The 7,974-nt window shown below is 43.8% G+C and overlaps 1 pseudogene; it reads left to right on the top strand.

The window, feature by feature from the left end:
- Nucleotides 1-298: 298 nt before the first annotated feature.
- Nucleotides 299-1,576, top strand: LOC119537567 (annotated as a pseudogene).
- The last annotated feature ends 6,398 nt before the right edge of the window (nt 1,577-7,974 follow it).

Below are 7,974 nucleotides of genomic sequence, written 5' to 3' on the forward strand. Positions count from 1 at the left end.
CAATCAAGAACAGTTCCAGCATCCCCCCAAAGTCCCTGTGCCCCTTGATAGCCAACCCATCCCTCCACCCCAGCCTCTGGCAACCAGAGATCTATTTTCAGTCCCTATAGTTTCACCTTTTCCAAAATGTCATATCAATGGAATCATGAAGTAAGTAGTCTTTTGATTCTGGCTTCTTTCACTTAGCATAATGCGTTCAAGATCCACCCATGGCCGCTGCAGGACATCCGGCTGCGCTAGGGCGGGGGTCTGCGCTCTCCCAAGCAGCCGTGCACTGGATTTTATTGTGCCACAGCAAGCCCCCGTTTCCATTGTTTGTGTTTTTTTCAAAATATGGCAAAGGTTCAGGTGAACAGTATAGTGGTGCTGGATAACCCTTCTCCTTTCTATAACACCTTCCAGTTTGAGATCACCTTCGAGGGCATCAAGGACCTGTCTGAAGGCTTGGAATGGGAAATTTTCTATGTGGGCTCTGCAGAAAGTGAAGAATACGACCAAGTTTTAGACTCTGTTTTGGTGGGTCCCGTTGTATTTCAGGCTGATGCATCTAATCCAGGACTCCAGATGGAGACCCAGCAGGTGTAACAGTTGTGCTAATTACATGCACCTATCAAGGTCAAGAATTTATTAGAGTTGGCTATTATGTAAATAATGAATATACTGAGACAGAATTATGGGAAAATTTGCCAGTAAAACCAGATTTTTCTAGCTTCAAAGGAATATTTTGGCACTAATCCCAGGGTCACAAGATTCCACATTAATTGGGAAGATAACACAGAAAAACTGGAAGATGCAGAGAGCAGTAATCTAAATTTATAGTCACTTCTTTCAACAGATGCTTTGTCTTCAGCATCAAAGAGATGGTCTACGTCAGAAAACTCACTAAACGTCATGTTAGAATCCCACATGGACTGCATGTTACCACCTACTATCCCTTTAGTACAAATTAAACTATAAAAACACAGAACTATTTCCCTGAAATTCTGTAAGTACATAGTCGACACAATGTGAAGAATTTGTTTCAAAAACATCTTGTAGAAAGTTTATAAGAAAACCAGTATTTGAGCAAATTGTGGAATATAAATACAACTATTTTTAAGTTAAAAAAAAAAAAAAGATCCATCCATGGCATTGTGTGTCTATGTAGTTCATTTGTTTTTTTGCTGACTGGAAGGACCTTACAGCAGAAACTAACAGGAGCTGTCTTACCCTGTCACGCTGTTCAGAGCAGCCAAGACCTGTTAAGTCTTAGCTCATTATCTCCAAGATGGTGGTAGTGATAATGGTGAATAAAAACCAGGACTGAATCTCAGATGCGACAAACACATCCCTTGAGAACTCCCCAGACTATTTGCTGAAAAGGCTAATGTACAGTGCCTCCCTCTTAACCTGAAGGGCTAAGAGCCCTAGTGACTTCGGAACTAACTGCACAAGCTAGAGAACCCTGGGATATTCAGACCTTGGTAGTTAGGATCAGAGAAGAACTCAGACCCTGGAATACCCACCTCCAAGTCCAGCCTTCTTTCCACTACTGTAGCTTCCAAACCACATCCATGGGAAGGCAAGCACTGCTAGCCCTGGCAATGTTGCTCTGAAGGTTGGTGAAGAGGCTGATAAGGTGGGAAAAGAGCTTTTTGGTGAGGCCTGGTGATGACAGAGTCATGACAGGATCTTTCCAGTTTGGGGCTGGAAGAATCAGCTTTACTGTGACCTCAAACCTACTGAATTGGCATCACCAAAGGTGGCACCCAAGTATCTCACCTTTCAGCAAGTTCATGTGTGATTTTATTATGGAGCCAGCATTGAAAACTGCTCCAGGGAATGAAACAACACAATGTTCTATCCTCAAGTGGTGGAGAGAATTAGTTAGAATTACATTTCTAGATATTCTTCCTTCATACTTCCCTAACCACCTCAATTCTTTGCTTTCCCTGTTTTGGCACTGACTGTATTAAAATTCTCTTGTTCCTTAGTCATCCTCTGCTTCAGATGCATATGCAAGAATATACAGAGCCCAAAGATTCACCTGCTAAGAAAAAAAAGCAAGACAGCCAGACTTGGGTCTTGTCCCTTCTGTGCTGTGTTGCAAGGGTGATGGCCAGGAATATGGCCGTCTGGGTCTCTTTTGTTCACCCGCCCATGGAAACTTGGCAAATTACGTATGCTTTGGATATCCAGGGGCTGTTACTCATGGAAACCCTGGATCCACATGAACACTCTTTCCAAGCCAGATGGAGTTTCCATTCAGAAAAAGTTTGGCACCAATTTCCTTGGAACAATCGCAGGCTATAGGCAGGACCTGGGAAGGCTCAACGAAATTGGTGGCTGGCACTGCGGGTGAGGGGTTAGCTAACAAAAGTGAGCGTGCTCCTGGCTGACTTCTCCCTGTTCTGCAGAACCTGGTGGCCATCTGTTTTGAACTCATGGGTCTCAAAGAGGGGTAATTTCCTCTAATAGTAAACATTCTTCCAAGAGGAATGCCTTATTAAAATATCGGCAGCCCCACCCCCCAGTTTGATGGTCAATATCAGAAAGTCACTAAACCTAGCTCAGACAGAAAGGAAAATAAATGAGAAGAATACAAAACATCTCAGAGTCCGAAGGCAGGTGGCACAGCTGGGTCTCAGAAAAACTTCTGAATGACTAGAACTGAGGACCAGAATGACATCTTGAAATGAAACTATTTTCTTTCCATCACATCCTGTCAGGTCCATGGACTCTCACCTCTCAGAGCGTCTCTCTCTCTCCCTCACTCTTGCTCTAGCTCTGGCTCTAGCTCTAGCTCTAGCTCCCCATGCTGGCCTTTGTCCTTTAGTGGCTGAATGTTGTCTCCAAGTTTAAATCCAAGAAAGAATCCCATGGGCCAAGCTCTAGTCAGGTATGTGTCCCTGGTCCAATTAAATGAGTGGGAGAGGGAGGTCATGGCTGTTGATACCCCTTGACTACAATGGATACCCTCTATGGGTGTTTTGGAAAGTGTTAACTTTATTATTTTTATCACCCTCCCTTCCTATCGTTGTTGCTTTCTCTTTATCTTTTCCTCCACCTTACTGTCTTGTCATCGTTTATTTACCTTTCTGTTTCTTCACTGCCCTGTAAATTCCTTGAGGACGGGGATCCTGTATTCAGCAGGCCACATTCACTCAGCAAATCCTTACTGAGCACCAACTCTCTGAAGGTCCTGGGCTGGACTCAGAGATGGTTGCAGGGATAAGCATCATGTGCAATCTCATGTGACTTGCATTCTAGCAGGGAAAGCAGATAAACAGCTGTGTAGATGCGTTAGCTCTGATCCTAAGTCTTGACATTTTTTTTCAAGTCTTATTCAATATAGTCTGTGGTGGAAGAGAGAGAATAAAAGAGAAGGAAATGTGTAACAAGCTGTGCCGGTTTGAATGTATCGTGTCCCCCAAATGCCATTATCTTTGTGGTCTTGTGGGACAGACGTTTTGGTGCTGGTTAGATTTGCTTGGAATGTGCCCCACCCAGCTGTGGGTGGTGACTTCGGTGGGATACTCCTATGGAGGTGTGACCCCACCCATTCAGGGTGGGCCTTGATCAGTGGAGCCATATAAATGTGCTGACTCAAAGAGACTGAATGGAGTGCAGCTGTGAGTGACGTTTTGAAGAAGAGCAAGCTTGCTAGAGAGGAATGTCCTGGGAGAAAGCCGTTTTGAGGCCGGAGCTTTGGAGCAGACGCCAGCTGCCTTCCTAGCTAGCAGAGGTTTTCCGGACGCCATTGGCCATCCTCCGGTGAAGGTACCCAATTGCTGAGGTGTTACCTTGGACGCTTTGTGGCCTTAAGACTGTAACTGTGTAGTGAAATAAACCCCCGTTTTATAAAAGCCTATCCATCTCTGGTGTTTTGCATTCTCCAGCATTAGCAAACTAAGACAGATTTTGGTACCGGAAGTGGGGTGCTTTTGCTGCTGTGTTTGCAAATACCAAACATGTTGGAACGGCTTTTCAAATGGATAAGGGGAAGACTCTGGAAGAATTGTGAGGATCTTGATAGAAAAGGCCAAAACTGCTTTAAAGAGACTGTTTGTGGAAATATGGACTCTAAAGATACTTCTGATGAGGACTTGAGCCGAAATGATGAATGTGTTGTTGCAAACTGGAAGAAAGGTGATCCTTGTTTTAAAGTGGCACAAAATTTGGCAAAATTGAGTCCTGGTCTCAGATGGAAGGAAGAATCTGGAAGCAACGACCTGGAATACTTAGCTGAGGAGATCTCCCGACTACGTGTGGAGGACATATCCTGGCTTCTCCTTGCAGCTTATAGTAAAATGCGAGCAGAGAGAGATAAACTTAGAACTGAACTCTTGGGTTCAAAGAAACCAGAAGTCGATGGCTTGGAAAATTACAGGCTTCCAGGGGGTGGAATCCCAGAAGCTACAGCCCAACGTGAGGATGTAACCAAACATGGAATCCAGCTGCCATTTCAGTACAAGCCAAGATTGGAGATGGAATTATCCAGAAAGGATTTGTGGAAACTCCTGTTGTCTGATGGCTTTGACCCCTGCATGCTTCATGCAAAGCCAACAGAATTTTTGCGAGATCTTTATAGACAGAGCCATTGCCGGTCTGGACTGGAGGAGACAGACAAGGAAAAAATTAAAGGAAAAATCTTTTCAAAAACAGAGCCATGGAGGTTGAGGTCTGGAGTCAGGAGGTCTCAGGCTGGGAGAGCGGAGCAGCCCACATGCATGGAAAGGGTGAGTTTGCCCTGGAGGTCGAAGGCGGGCCTTCCGCCTCATTGCTCAGGAAATGTCCTGCCACCCCAAGCCCGGTGGAGCACATTCCCAGGGAATTGGGGAGAGCCTGGCTGCCACCACGCTGTTCTGAAGGGGTTGAGCGTGTGCCCCGGAGATGGAAGGGAATCCGGGAGCTGCCCCGATGTTTGAGGAGGGTGGGGCCGAGAAGGTGGTCTCCCCAATGTGTGGATATATTGGAGCACTCACCTAAGTGTTTGGAGAGGAAAGGGCTGCCGAAAAGGCCCTTAGGAAGGGTTAGGCTTCCACTCTCTCAAGCCCCAAGGATGCAACGTCATTCTGTTAATGACTGTCTGACTTTGAAATCTAATGGAGCTTGTCCTGCAGGTTTTAGGAACTGTTTTGGTCCTGTTATGCTTTCTCTTTATGGCAATGGAAATGTTTATCCTATGAATGTCCCTCCTTTGTATATTGGAAGCATATAACTTGTTCTAAGTCCACAGATCCAAAGCTAAAGGAGAATTGTGCCTTAGGACCCACCACGCCTGTAATGGATTTTGATGGGATCTTGTACTTAACTTTTGTTACTGAAATGGTTTAAGTTTTTGTGATATTGTGATGAAATGAATGTATTTTGATTTGGAAAGATAATGTCATTTTGGGGTCCAGGGGGTGGAATGTGCCGGTTTGAATGTATCGTGTCCCCCAAATGCCATTATCTTTGTGGTCTTGTGGGACAGACGTTTTGGTGCTGGTTAGATTTGCTTGGAATGTGCCCCACCCAGCTGTGGGTGGTGACTTCGGTGGGATACTCCTATGGAGGTGTGACCCCACCCATTCAGGGTGGGCCTTGATCAGTGGAGCCATATAAATGTGCTGACTCAAAGAGACTGAATGGAGTGCAGCTGTGAGTGACGTTTTGAAGAAGAGCAAGCTTGCTAGAGAGGAATGTCCTGGGAGAAAGCCGTTTTGAGGCCGGAGCTTTGGAGCAGACGCCAGCTGCCTTCCTAGCTAGCAGAGGTTTTCCGGACGCCATTGGCCATCCTCCGGTGAAGGTACCCAATTGCTGAGGTGTTACCTTGGACGCTTTGTGGCCTTAAGACTGTAACTGTGTAGTGAAATAAACCCCCGTTTTATAAAAGCCTATCCATCTCTGGTGTTTTGCATTCTCCAGCATTAGCAAACTAGAACACAAGCCCTCCCCATGTCTAACTATTCTGAGAGGCTTTAAAAATTGCTGCAAAATAGTCACCTACCAAGACTGAGGGTCTGTATGTTCTGGATATCGGGGTTTCCTTCTTTGAGTACTGTTCCCTCTCGGGGTGGGGAGGAGGGGAGTTAACAAATGGGGTGACAGATAAGCCCCAGCTACTGCCCAGAGCCACTACTCTCCCCCAGCTCCCTCGACCCTTACCACCTACCCCACCCACAGCAAGAAGGCTCCTAACCATTCAGGCAGACAGAATGGCCTTCATGAACAGAAAATGCACCCCCTCCTACCTAAGTCTAGTAAGAGAGGCCAATGGGCCTTGGGGAGGTTGGCATTTCTGTCAAGAACAGATCTCAAAAACCTGGACTTGGCTGCAAGAATTTTTTCTTTCTTTTCCTTCCAATTTTATTCACAAAATATTTAAAATATACCATGAATACCACAAACAAACTCATACACCCACAATTGCGATGATTAAACAGATGTTCATATTTGTATACTTTTCCTTCTCATGCTCCTCCATGCTGGTACATTGTCTTTCTTAAAGAAATAGAATGTTATAAATAAAACTAAAGAAGTTCCCCATCTCTCCCCTCCCCACTTTATAGGCAGCTCTGCATATTTCTGTATTTTTTACTATATTTATAGCATTCATAAACAATATGTATTGTTGTTTTGTGTTTTTAAAATATGTATAGATGGTATTCTATATGTATCATTTTGGAAATTGCTTTTCCCCCTCCACATTGTTTTTGAGATTTATCCATGTCAATGGCCATAAATATTGTTCATATTTATAAAGTTCATATTTATTAAAGTATAACTACTGTACAGTAGTCTATTTTTTTTTTTTTATAAACCCCAGTTTATCTATTCTTCTGCTGAGGAACATTGAGAAGTGGTTTCCACATTTTTTCTATTATAAATATTGCTTCAATAAGCATCTTTATACGTATCTCCTTAGGCACATGCCTATGAGTTTCTCAAAGGTGGACAGCTACACACGGAATTGTTATGTGTAGCAGAATTATGACCGCTAACTTTCTAGGCAATTTTCAGCAATTTATGACATCTCTGCTGCTTTCTCAATCAAGAAATAGGAGCCTAGTTTATAAATCCTTAGGCTCCTCATAGAGAAAAGGCAAGATCATTTAAAAATGATAGTTCCAGAAAGTGCTTCCAATATCCTAAAAGAAAAAACAAATGTCCCTAGTGGATATAGGATTCAGACCAGTGATACAATGGAAACTGAAATTTTAGACTGTTCCTCCTTCTAAAGATGATTGATCTGGACAGCTCAGCACATCTCATCTGCTTTGTGTGCCCCTCGGCCCCCTCTCCTAAAATGGCTCTCCAGACTGCGACCCTTTCTCCCAGTCAGGCTGGGAACACATCAGGCTGGTGACAGGATGGCAATGAAGCTGAAGAGGGACGGCATTTATATTTGAAACCTGTAGATATTCTTGCTTCCTTTTCTTTCTTTCTTTCTTTCTTTCTTTCTTTCTTTCTTTCTTTCTTTCTTTCTTTCTTTTTCTTTCTTTCTCTTTTATTTCCTTCCTTCCTCCTTTCTTCCTTCCTTCCTTTTCTTTCTTTTCTCTTTCTTTTTCTTTCATTCTCTCCCTTCCTTCCTTCCTTCCTCCCTCCGTCTCTTCCTCCCTCCTTCCCTCCCTCCTCCCTCTCCCTCTCTCTCTTACTCTCTCTCTCTTTGTAGTTCTTCATAATAACAAAACTACTGATATCTTCCTACATTTAGGAAGAAAGAAAACTTAGACCCCATATGAGAAAACACAAAATCCTTCACCTGACACATGGGAAGCTCAACAATTTTTTTTTTTTTTTTAAGTTCAAGCTGAAAGTCAAGACCTCTGGTTCTCATGACAAAAGACCTAAGACAAAAGACAAGTCTTATCCAGAATGTTTCCTGTCTTTCAAGCCAGGACCATGGAAGACTGGAAGAGAATGTTTCATTCTGTAAACCTACACCACTACAACTCCTGGCCTGATGTCAAGATGTGCCCACAGGCAGCGTCCTCTAATTCTGCTTTAATT

Source organism: Choloepus didactylus, chromosome 6 (assembly GCF_015220235.1).
Source record: "Choloepus didactylus isolate mChoDid1 chromosome 6, mChoDid1.pri, whole genome shotgun sequence".
Lineage (NCBI taxonomy): Eukaryota > Metazoa > Chordata > Mammalia > Pilosa > Megalonychidae > Choloepus > Choloepus didactylus.